A 14,041-nucleotide genomic window follows, 5' to 3' on the forward strand; every position below is an offset into this window, starting at 1 on the left:
GTGGACAGTACTGGAAACCTGGGGAGACTTGTTGTCACTCAGCTTCCAGGGAACAGCACACGCTATTTTCAGGGAAAGATCTCTGCAGACCTGTGTGAAAGCCCCTTGTAAGCCAATAATAATAATAATAATAATAATAATAATAATAATAATAATAACAACAACACACAGAAGCAACAAGTGCGGGCCAAACAAATTGCTGCCAAAGAAAAACATGAAACACTACATGGAACCAAGAACACTGAAAGCGCATATCTATAAGTTCTCTAACTCAACCCTACCCCCATTGCCACATAACTGACCCCCTTTACGTTAAATTTATATAGAAAAGTTATTCCCCACGCTAAAATGTTACATTTTTTTTTCAAAATTTCTTCTCTCATATTATTTATAAAGACTGCTTAAACGTATTAGGCAACAAAAAACCAGGTCTTAATTTTTTTGGTCAATGTCAAGTTTCTGTCCAACTCCCCCCAAAACTTTAAAATGACTTTTAATCGTGTTCGGTGGTGCTGAAAACGAATATTACGTTTAAATTTGGGGCAGATAAGTAGTTTTCATGATATTAAGGAATTACTTTTTCAAAAAGTAGGGGATCACTTTCCTATATAAATTTAACGTAAAATGAGCACCCACTTTCTTGTCACCTAGTAATTTCTTCATATCATAAAACAAATTTAACTGTGAGATTCGTTTTCAGCACCCCCAAAATTGGCTCTGTTTTTTTTTTACTAAGAAATGCGTTCATTTTTTCATCTCATAATTTAGGACGCTAATTATGCTGTTAGTAAGTTTACAAAAGCATACTTTTGTTTTTCGTTCTTTTTTCATTATACAACTTGTAGAGTTTTGAACAGGTGCCTCTGCAGTTTAACATTTCACAAAAATTCTGTTTACATTAGGAGACGGTTAAGTAAACTACAGAAGCACCTGGTAAGATCTATACACATTCTATAATTGAATACCCACCTAAAAAAAAAATGAAAAACAAAAATATATTTTTGTAAACCGCTCGTGTAAGCGTACTGACAGCATTATTTACGTCTTAAATTATGAAAAATAAACGAATCTCTTAGTAAAAAAAAAACAGCGCCGGTTCTCGGTGGTGCTGAAAACTAATATCACAGTTAAATTTGTTTATGATATAAAGAAATTATTAGGTGGTTAGAAAGTGGGTTACCATTTTACGTTAAATTCATGTGATCCTCCATCTTTTGAAAAAGTAGTTTTTCATATCATGAAAACTACTTATCTGCCCCAAATTTAAATGTGATATGTTTAGCTCTATCGAAAACCATTAAAAGTCGTCATTTTCATGTTTTTTGACGAGCTGGAAAGAAACTTAACATTGACCATTTTTTTCTAGGGGTTAAACGACGCTGGATCACGTCTTAAAAATTGACCATTTTTAATTTAAGATATTAAATAAATTATAAAGGAAATCTCTTCCGTAGGCAATTAAACACACTTACTATGGTATAATTATTATAATAAATCCTTGGCAACACAGATTAAATTTTATAAACAAAAAACAAAAAGAGTAGGGGATGATGGATTTTGTTCACATGTGTCTTTGACTAACTCTGCCCTCTTGAGGATGCAAGTAAATGAGGACATTAGTTTTAATTATTTTTCTCTAACAAATAAAAAAGGTTACTTTAAAAGTAAGAATAAGTGAAAAAAATTTCCTCCGAATTAAAATTAAAAAAAATAATTCAGCTTAGAATAATATTTCCAAATGAAACCAAAAACAGGAAATATTTAATAACGTGCCCCGTTTAAAACAATTTTTCAATTAAGCTATCCCAGTTATTTCCCCCTTTTGGTTTTCTGGTTTTTAGTTTGAAAATAAAACGGTTTTAGATTTCAGATAAAATAAATTAAATCAAACATAACTTGAAATTTAAATAAACTAAATAATTAAAAAAAATTAATTAGTACAGTTGAAACAAAGCTATTTTGTCGAATAAGTAATGCCATTGAGGTAATTATTTAAATAGATTGCATTTAATGTGATATTTTAATGACCGTAACTCAGTAATTAAAAAGTGGTTTAAAGAATGTTATATATTTAAAGTCCGTATACAATATAATGTCTACTTTGACAGAAGTATCCTAACATGGGCATTAATATTTCTTGACCAGGAGAGATGTAAACACATATGGCCTTTATATTTATTTGGTGATTGGTAATTGTACACGCAGAAACACACACGAACGCTACTACTTTATATATATAGATACTGTTGATTTTATACGGCGGGCATTTCTGCTTGTGCGGTGCTGAAACTTCTTAAATTAACTTTTACAGTTATGTTGTATAAAAGTGTTAACTTTGGTAGAGTTGAACTCCCTCCTTCATCGGTTTCTTTCGATTATCGATCTTTGATGCTTATCAGAGGCATTTCGACACAAACTTCACGAAATAAAAACTTCAGATACATCAAATCACTTTCGTGTGAAATATAAAAAATCGGCCCAGCCAGACGTTTTCAAGTCCATAGGGAACACACATACACACACACACACACACACACACACACACACACACACATATATATATATATATATATATATATATATATATATATATATATATATATATATATATGTTTTATATTATCTCTTCAATTATATAAATGTAACTTTGTTTGTGTGAGAGTTAGTTTTTTTATAGCTTCCGAAACGGCTGAGCAGATTTTCTTTAGAATTGACAGAACTTTAGTGCATAGGTTTGGTAGTGGTAGTTAAATTTTCTTTCATAATATCTCTGATAATTACCGATAATCGATAATCGAAATCTTTATTTTAATTTACCTATCATCGGTAAAATCATTTTTTCTATGTCGTCGCTTAGCGACAATGATAGAACAACGCTCCGTCAGAATTCTATTGTGTGAAAGTAGATAGCATGTTTTATTCTTTTTTATGCGTGACGTGGTCTGTAGGTTCAAACTCCCCACGTAAATTTCTTAATTGTTTTTCATTAACTGTAAAGATTTTAATAAGACTTAAAAAATATACGTATATTTAGCAGTGCAAAAATAAATTGTTTCTATTCTTTATTGAACACACAACTGATCCTGAAGAAATTGCAAAACAGTCTACACACATATTTGTGAAAATGTGATTCGGAGGTCCCTTATATATATATATATATATTTTATTACAATTTCACCCCAAACAAGGCTCATTGCCATTTTGATGTAGGGGACTACTACCAGGGACATAAGCATCAGGGGTACTGTGTAGGGAGTTGGCCAGCAAGATGTCTGCTCACGTTACACTTGAACTTCTGCATGTCAGTACAGTTGGGGAAGCAGAGACCTGGAAGGGAACTCCAAAGTCTAGCGGTTCTGGGGAAAAAAACTATTGAAGTAGAGCATCTTACATCTAGGGATCTCCACCGTGAAGGTGTGGGGTTTATCTGCTTGTTGGGTTTGTCGGGGGTATTTACGTCGAGGGGGCACAAGTGCTTGCAGTTCGTCAGAACATTCACCGTTAAAGTACTTGTAGACCAGGCAGAGGGATGCAACATGCAATATTTTGGTTTAATAAAGCATAGGCCCCAACAACCGGCAACATAAGATAATGAATTTTTCGATACAGTTGACTAATTGTAGAACTATACAACGACAACCACATACATTCTTACAACGAACAGATAGTTGATGTTGATCCTGTGGTTTCTTCCGCATACGGTTCAGGAAATGATGGCTCCCAAAACCTCGCCAAAGCAATTGGTTTGATCTGAAAGAATAGTTGCTAAGGGGTCAAATCAGAGAAATTGGATTGTTGCTGGCATGTTGCATCCACTGTGTAGGGGCTACGTAGTACGGTGTCAATATAATTGAAATTTACTGAAATAATTTTAGGGTTGCAAAAAAAAAAAAAGAAAATATTGGAATTACCAAAGATACAGGTCAAAATAAGCATAAAAAAGCAACAAAGCAACCTCCGAGCAAGGCCAGGTAATACTGCTAGTTATATTATATTTACATAAGTAGTAGGTAGAGGTAATTAATTTTGGACAAAATCTTCCACTTTAACTGGTCAGTTTTACTATTTAACAACATAAACCAAATGGAATTTGCATATCGGCTTACGAAATATCCAGGAAACTCAGTAAGTTGGCAGTTGCTTTCTTTGTTTCCGACAAGAAAGGATTTTTTCTGTAAAAAAAAAAAGAATGAATAAATGAATGATATGTAATCAAATTGTCTACGTTTATGTCCGAACTGACTTATCGAGTTATGCTAAAGAAATATCGTGAATTGAGGCGCTTTCCCTTATTCCCTTACTTTCCATAATAAGATTTATCAGTTTTGCTCGTGCTGGTTGTCATCGCAGCAAATTCACAATGTTATTTTTTTTCAGTTGTTATTATGGCTCTCATAATAAAAGACATTATCAGAAACATTTTCTCTCTCTTTAAATGTCTTGTTCCTTAACATGATTTTGTTCTTTTAAATTCAGTCATTGAGAAATCAGATATAAAAAAAAACTACAATAGCGTAAAATATTTTCAGATATAACAAAATGAATTTTTATGAAATAGTCATAAAAAATAAATTACAGAATTGTTAAGAGCCGAGAACTTGTAAATAAATATTACACACAAAAAAAATCATGAGAAACTAGCAGGCCATCCGGCGTAGCCTGGTCGTAAAATACGCATGGATATTATATTTAATTCATACAGAAACTGAGATATGTGCATACGAGTATTATGTTTTGTTTTTCGAAACAGTACACTTCTTGCAAGTAAAATAAAATACCTCAGCTGAGATCGAAACCAAACACCTTCGACAGGGAATCAGGCACAATAACCATTAGGCCATCTTGACGAAATCTTTAAAAAGTGTTTTCAAACTTATTTATATTCAATATAAGAAATCTGTCATGTGAACGGTTTATGTATGCGCATTTTTGACAGACTTTACAAGCAAATAAGAATCTGATGACTTCCACGTATCAATTTGTCAATTTTGATCTTTTAACCGCCATTTTTCCAGATGAACCCCCATTAAATAGTAAATAATACTAAAATATGTACCCGGCGTTTGCCGTATTAAACCTAACGTTAAATTCCTTTAAAATGAATTAAAATTTGGAAAGAAACTGACACATGTGCATGCAAGTATTGTTTTTTTTTTCTAAAAAGTTCACTTCTTGTAAGCAAAAAAAAAACAAAAAAAATACTCGATCTGAGATCGAAACCAAAACCTAAAGATAGTGAGTCACGTAAACGATTCGTTAGACCAGCTTTTTTAAAAAGTGTTTTTAAAAATCGTGAAACAGTTAACAAACGGTTAAAAATCCGATGTCCCCCCACAATTACCAATTTGTGTATTTTGACCCGTAAGTATTTGTTATTTTCCGGACCAAACTTTTTTTCCATATGTTTGAATATCCTATATAGCAAATTTCAAGTTTTTATATAAAACATTTATAGAGTATTATATATATATATATATATATATATATATATATATATGTATGTATATATTTTATAACTTACTATATATATATATATATATATATATATATATATATATATATATATATATATATATATATAGTAAGTTATAAAATATATATGGTGATTAAGCTACACGGAATATTCCGCGTTTCATCCACTCTAGGGCTCTTCAGTCTAGAGGTCTAGAGTGGATGAAACGCGGAATATTCAGTGTAGCTTAATCGCCATATATATTTTATAACTTGCTAATTACCTCTACCTACGTATTGAGCACGTTTGAAGTAAATACTTAAAGTTTACGCATAAATTTATACTTTTGTATATTAATTTTATGTGAGTAAATGAAGTAGTTATATGTATGTATATGTATATATGTATGTATATGTATATATATGTATGTATATATATGTATATATATGTGTATATATGTATATATATATGTGTATGTATATGTATATATATATATATATATATATACACGCACGCACGTGTATATTTGTGTGTGTGTGTATATGTGTATTGGGGTAGAGAGGGCTCCCGTAAGCCGTGGTGAGGGAAACCTTTCTAGGAGAAGCAAATCTCTGATTTAAAAAAAAAAACATAAATCGGAAGACCAGTACCCGCATTAAGCTGGTCTGCAGTTTAATTTGTTGCTGGCTATCTTGCTCTTGCTTGTTGCTGGATCTCAGCATTTTGAACCGAGAGAGATACTTTGCTGTCGTACAAAGCTAAGACTCTGTAACATCATATTTGTATAGATACTCCCTCGGACATTTGGGCTCATGGATTTCAAATGTCTGAGGGAGTGGCACTCGTCTGACAAGACATTGCAATCATCATATATATATATATATATATATATATATATATATATATATATATATGATTGTTGAGCTGGATTAAATCCGACGATATGAAATAAAATGGAGGTGGAAGGACCTGAATACTCAACGTTTCCCCCGATTTATGCGGGCTTCTTCAAGAGGGATGGTCAATTGCGTCTTATTTCCAGACGCAACTTTTTTTTTTTTTATCTCTACGATGTTTTAACTTTTAGACGTAATCCACCACACTAGTTTACTCTAATTTATTTTCTCTCATAAAATGTATATGTATGTATATATGGCATCTAATTTACATAAGAAAAACACGTTGCTCTCCCCCATCATTATATATAGCCCCAATCCCCCGACTCTCTCGTCAATGACCATCCATCTTGAAGAAGCCCGCATAAATCGGGGGAAACGTTGAGTATTCAGGTCCTTCCACCTCCATTTTATTTCATATATATATATATATATATATATATATATATATATATATATATATATATATATGTATATATATATATTATATATATATATATGTATATATATATACTAGCAAACAGCCTACAGAAAATGAACTCTGATTTATGAAAGTATGATAGATTATGAAAAGGAAGGGTTGTAAATTTTTGTTGAATTTGGGGGTATCAAAACCAAAGCCAAATATGATGAAGGTAAAAATAAAATAGATAAACTCCATAATGTATTATATCATACCTGTTCACACTGAAACACTTATCACAATATTCTGTGGATCTATATTAAAAAACTTTGTGACATATTTCCATTCTATGGAGATCAGATGCGAACGAACACCCCATAATTTTACTATACTATATTTCTTCAAACTGAAACATAATTATCAAAGTATACTTACGCAGATAGATTTTAAAGTTTTTATTATAGTTTGTGTCTATTTGCATTCTATGGAGGCCAAGCGCGAACGCAGACCCCACAATTTTATTATATTAACCCTATTTAAGTTAAAACATATTATCAAGGTATTCTTATGTACATCTGTATCAAAAACACTTGTAAACGTTTTTTTTTATTAATTTTTAAATTTTTTATTTCAATACCTTGTGGATCAGGCGCGAACGCAGACCCCACAATTTTAATGAACCATCGTTCTGCCAGATCAAACATACCCATTCCTGTGTCTCGATATATCTATCATTATATGTAATCAGTTTTTAAAAATAGTCAACCATGTAAGAGCCTATTCGTGACCGCGCACACACACACACACACACACACACACACATCCAGCTTTATATTATATAAATATATATAAAATACGGCATCATCACATTGATACGCGGTTTCTCGTCAGATCGCTGAAGTAAAGCCACGTTTAGCCTGGCAAATACCATATAGATGACCATTTTGGAATTCTAAGCCCTGTATGTGCTCTCCGCTTATCTGAGCACTGTTTTCTGTCGTCTTGGACCTCCATTTGCCACTGGTATTAAACAATGTCGACTCATTAGATGTGGGGTCTGAAAATACGCACCTCTTGCCACAAAAATTACATGTGCAGGCACCTTTACAGTGGGTATCCATAGTCTGTCAAGACTGAAGAAAGCCACCACCACACACACGCACACCCACCCACACACACACACACGCACACGCACGTATATATATATATATATATATATATATATATATATATATATATATATATATATATATATATACTAGTGGGCCACCCGTCATTGCCTGATCGGAAAATACGCTTAATTACGATATTTTAATTAATGCAAATTCCGTATTAATTATTATATTATATTGAACTCAATATATGATAATGATTTAAAAAGTTTAAAAAAATTGACTAGTGCATTACCACTGAGAATCGAAATTAAAACGTTTAGCTTACGATTTACTTTTTCTTTTGACGTTAATTATTGTACTATGAAGACATGTTTACTGCAAAGCTAAAATTTAGAACATGAAAACATAACCATGACGACACGCATGCATATTCATAATGCCGTCGTTCGACCTTCAAATAAATATTTGCATCGGATCTCATACCCTATATATGAAGTCTTATGACCGCAGACCAAAGGAGTCTGGTACGCAAAATTTTAAAAGCGATATATATACGCATATATAAGTATATATAGGAAGAGGTTTGTGTTTACTATAACCTTTTTGTACAAATATTACACAAGTATAAATCATATAGAATATCTGCATGAATATAATTACACGTAATAGTAAACTAGAGATTATCGTCCCATAAGAAAACCGAAAAAACTAATTAGGAAGTAATTAAAATAAATGTGTAAAAAATGCATGAAAATTAGTTAGATCTTTTGCAGATGAATGCAATTCCGTAACACAAACTTGTATTTTTTTATTAAATAAATAGAAAAAGAGGTATTAATAAGAATATTATACACAAACACCCAAATTTATAGGAGTATATATATATATATATATATATATATATATATATATATATATATATGTATATATATATAATATATATGTATGTATATATAATATATATATATATATGTATATATATAATATATATGTATATATATATGTATATATATGTATAATATATATATATATATGTATATATATATATATATACATATATATATATTATATACATATATACACGGACATCTGCATATATAATACTTTAATTGCAGAAATTCCTCTTTGGACCAAATTACCGTAGGTTTGCAGTAACTGATGCCACATACAAATTTATTATGTATACAATATTAGTTGATATTTTAGGTAACTTTAGAACGGCATTTCAGATTCATTTAGTCGTTATAATAAAACCCTACATTTCCTCGGAACAACAGCATTACAATTGCACCATCTTAAGGCGAAAGTATTTCCTATTTTTCCCTCTCCATATTAAGTCCCCCTACGGCCCCAAGTCGACATTGGGAGGAACTATACACGTTCTACACATATTATGTTTACCCCGTCTTTATCTTGCTCATACAAACATATATATATATATATATATATATATATATATATATATATATATATATATATATATATATATATATACGATAATGTGTCTCGTAGTAGAATCACTAAATACTAACGTCTCTCTTGGAAAGTCCGGTGCCTCTGATTGACCGTTCAACATGTCACTTAATCCGCATGGCATCATTTACAGTTACTAGAAATTTTATTTTTCTCATATTCAAACACCGTGCTAGAAAGCTTTTAACGCCTGAAAGTTCTATACCTCTATAAGGCCACCGTTCGCCCATGTATGTAGTATTGTTGTCATATTTGGACTGGTGCATCTGCCACTAATCTCTCGCTCCAAACAAGGTTCAAAAGAGAGTTGCCAATCTGATAGGTCCTCAACTATCAGCTAAACTTCAACCTCTGTCACATCGACGAAATGTCGCATCCCTCTGCCTGTTCTGCAAGTATTTTAACGGTGAATGCTCTGACGAACTGTAAGAACTTGTGCCCCCTCAACGTAAATACCCTCGACAAACCCGACAATCGGCTAAATCCCACCCTTTCACAGTAGAGATCCCTAGATGCAAGAGAGCCTTCTACTCAAGCAGTTTCTTCCCCAGAACACCTAGACTTTTGAATTCCCTTCCTAGTCCCTGCTTCCCCGACTGTACTGACATGCAGAAGTTCAAGTGCAACGTGAACCGACATCTTGCTGCCCAACTTCCTACACAGTACCCCTGATGCTTATGTCCCTCATAGTAGCCCGGTACAATAAAGTGGCAATGTGCCTTGTTTGGGGTGAAAATATAATAATATATAAAAAAAATTCAATGCCAAGACTAAACATTATGAAAACATAGTAGTAAATATCCCTTCCGAAATTTTCGTTCCTTCGTTCTTTATTTCTACATTCGCACGAAACCTATTTCAATTTCCACCTTCCACATTCTTCTTTCTTTCTTGAATGTTTTTTTTTTAATTTTGTGTTCGTGAAAACAAACAGTCTCACGTAATACTGTTTTTATTTTTTTATTTTAATTTTCTGTATGTTTCATTATTTCTTTGATTTCCGTTTTATTTATCGAGGGAAAATTAATCGGAATAAATCAAGCCACTTTTTTTCTCTGAATAATGTATTTATACTAGTTTAAAGCTGCAGAAATACCCATTAAATAATTTATTGGGACTAAAACTTTCTTTTATCGTTCTGATCGCCTAAAAAAAAAATGTCGGCTCTTGATTGGATAAAAACTTTAATGTAAACCTCTTATTTCAGCTAATCAGAAGCGTAGAAATTATACATTATTAAAAAGAAAACGATTTCAATATTTCATATGGCCGGCAGTCGATATACATCATAAACTAGTCTCCAGTTTCTCTTAGACCTGATTCAAATCAACACGCACTTAAAGCTCCTCTTGCCAACAGTCGCCATACTGACTTCTACGGACCAAGAACAGCAACTTAACACATCTGCCTGAATAACAGCTTAAAGCTGGTTTCCCATAGAACCAGCTAGAAAATATCATAATTGCTACTAATCTCATACGCAAGACTATCAACTCTTAAAACTAGAAAAAAACACGATGATACTATTCTAACCATTGACTTTTAAAGTTGAATATTTTTGCTGAATAATGTTCGCTTATATGTATTTATTATTCATAGTTTCCGACTTTGGACAATCATTATATTCTTTTTGAACTTATTAATTTAATGATTCGAACTAACATAGTCATGTGATTATTTAGTATCCCGTTATAAATGCCAGGAGAGGCTAATGTTTGGCTACTGTTTCATACATTCACGTAACAAATTAAAGCGGATGCTGTAATGAAAACTTCGCTACAGGACGCAATAGTGCGAAAAAGCAAATACGACCATAATATTCGCTCAAAAACAGATATTACCCTTAACGACTTGTAACCTTAACATTATCCTGTCGTTCCTATTTACTTGCCTACCCACGAGGGCAGACTTACACACAAAGACGGTTTTTAATGCGAATAAAATCCACCATCCTATAAGGTAATAGGAACTAAAATAAAAATTGTTTCAGTCATGGAGTATTTCTCTTCCACTGACAAATCGATAATCGAATGGACATATAAACATAAATCAACTTCTACATGATGTAATTCTGCTAAAAAAACAAACATATACAGCTTCTTGATAGTATTGATAATCGCTCACCTTCATTAAATTTACATACGGGAACCCTTAAAATTTTGCTATGGTGAGCTCTAACAAATGCTTTTATAATTATTGAAATTTTAACACGCATTACTTCCTGTTGTGGGGTACAAATCACCACTATTTGAGTATTAAGTGGAATCAACCTGTCCTATGAATACCACTGGTTTCGGAGGCTAAATGGAGACATTCATACCATGTTTGACCGCATGCTCCGAACACGTTTCTTCTCATACCACTTTAGTGGCTCCTGTATTTCTTATGATAAACACATATTATATTTTATGCACTTTACACTACTTGTGCTTTCTTTCATTTGTGATCCCTAGCACGGATCCACAACACTTACTCTTTCCTTTCGCACACGTAACTAACATACAATGTGATCAGACACGTATTGCTCTTTCCTCGGTCGGACGGAACACTTTCAACATGTAAGCACAACATTGGTTGATTAATGTGCTCCAAACGGTGTTTATTCCGGAAACCGTTTTTAACATCGGGAGGTTAGAGTGTTTATTCCGAAAAGCATTTCCTTATTTAAACCCCAGCTATGTTAAGAACAGGTTTTGGATTAAACACTCTTTGCAGATTAGGCAACCAGTGCACATTGACCCATTGGTTCGATATAAGTAAAAACAATAATATTATGCAGGTAGGCTTAAACGCACATAATATTGACTATTGAAACAATTATTTATATATATTTCTTTCCACTTTTACTTTAAGTGGAGTATTTTACTATTTAGAAGATGTGTTACCTCTTATTTTAAAAGATAATGCTTGCGACATACCGAGTAGAAAAACACTGGGGAACTTGAAATATACTGTTAGCTACCTCTGTTTTCGCTAAAGAGTTATTAATACTTTCTATATAATCACTCAGTACTTGTCGATTATCGCCCCAAACAAACACTAATCGTCAAAAAACATTAGTGCTGACAATCACAGAGAGTAACTTTCACTAGCCGCCACTGGAGATCAACGCCCAACAGTGGATGCCAGATTATTTCCTATGGGCTACAGCCAACAGTAACGATTCTGTTCTGAGTCTGCCATGCTTCCACCGGGCAACGCCGGTTAACGGGATATGCTAGTATATAAGTGCATTTATAAACGTGTATATATATATGTGTGTGTGTGTGTATGCAGATGTGTATATATGCATATGTGTATATATATATATACATGTATATGTGCATATATGCATACATATACATGTATGTATATATATATATATATATATATATATATATATATATATATATATATGCGTATTTATGTATGTATATATATACTGTATTTACTTGTATAATAAAAAGGGTTAGTCAGTAATTGTTACATCAAAAAATCATATCAATTCTTATGAAAGATGGCATTTAATGTGAAGTTCGTTTTGTTGATTTACGCAAGCTTCGTAGTTACTTCTAATACACCCTGAACAAAAGAGAAAGGAATTAGATAATGAAATAAGTCGATAAATATGAATTATTAATAATATGTCTCTCTAAATATTGGAAATTGTTAATACGAACCCCAAAATAGTCCTGTATATAATTAAATATCATTTTCCCACTTTCCTGGGGTCACCTTTCTGCAATGACAAGTGAGAGTAATTCAAGACTCGATTAAATATGCATTGTCGTTTGTTTTTTTCTATCCTATTTCCTAACTCATGAAATTGTTATGACGTTTTGTTCCTATTTTTCTCGAAGAGTGCTACTCCCAGCCTAATTCGTTCCCATTAATCTATTTGACCTTAACGTTTTGCCGAATTCTTCCGTAAATTGACGTGTATATTCTTTATATATGTTCTCTACTCTTTTCGGAATTGCCAAGGATATTTCCCGGAGAACTCGTAACAAGAAACAACATTGTTAAACCAATTATGCAAATTATTCCAGGGCGAATTCTACCATTTCTGTACTGTTTTCAAAAAGAAAATGAAAACGAGGCAACAATGGCGAATCTTTATAAAAATAGCGAAAGGTTATATAATTTTCTGGCTTACAGAACTACAATAATAATGTCCAAACGGGTTTTCGACGAAATAAAAGTAATTACACTCAGACTATTTGTATAACTCTCTCTCTCTCTATTTCTTTCTTTCTCTCTCTGTCTCTCTCTCCCTTTCTCTCTTTATATATATTAAGGGTGAACCGATAAATTTGTCGCCCTAGAAAATGCGACAGGATTCCATTTCCGTTTGATGAAAACCGGTTTTCTTTTTTTGTTGTAGAGCATATATTAATTGTTTAGTTGTGTACGAAACCCAATAACGATAGGGGCCTTCTATCTGTGAAAGTGCCACAATGTTCAATGAGCAAGATATGAGATGCGCCGCTGTATAGTGCATGCTCTCTACCGATCTAAGTAATAAAAACAGGACCATTGCCAGCATCATCAAATTGCATTGCTGGATTCTGACGATTCACAAGGATCTGCTCGGGGTGATGAAAAAAGAGGGTGGTGATCTCCTGGTTCAATGAGGTGGCCGCTGGCAGACCCTGGGTGTGTCAGCAGAGCTCGACGCTGGCCCACAAGTCCAAAGTAACACAGTCTTGGTTTCAGAAGAGTG

This window comes from Euprymna scolopes, chromosome 22, assembly GCF_053919585.1.
Source record: "Euprymna scolopes isolate OS-2025 chromosome 22, ASM5391958v1, whole genome shotgun sequence".
In the NCBI taxonomy this organism is placed as follows: Eukaryota; Metazoa; Mollusca; class Cephalopoda; order Sepiida; family Sepiolidae; genus Euprymna; species Euprymna scolopes.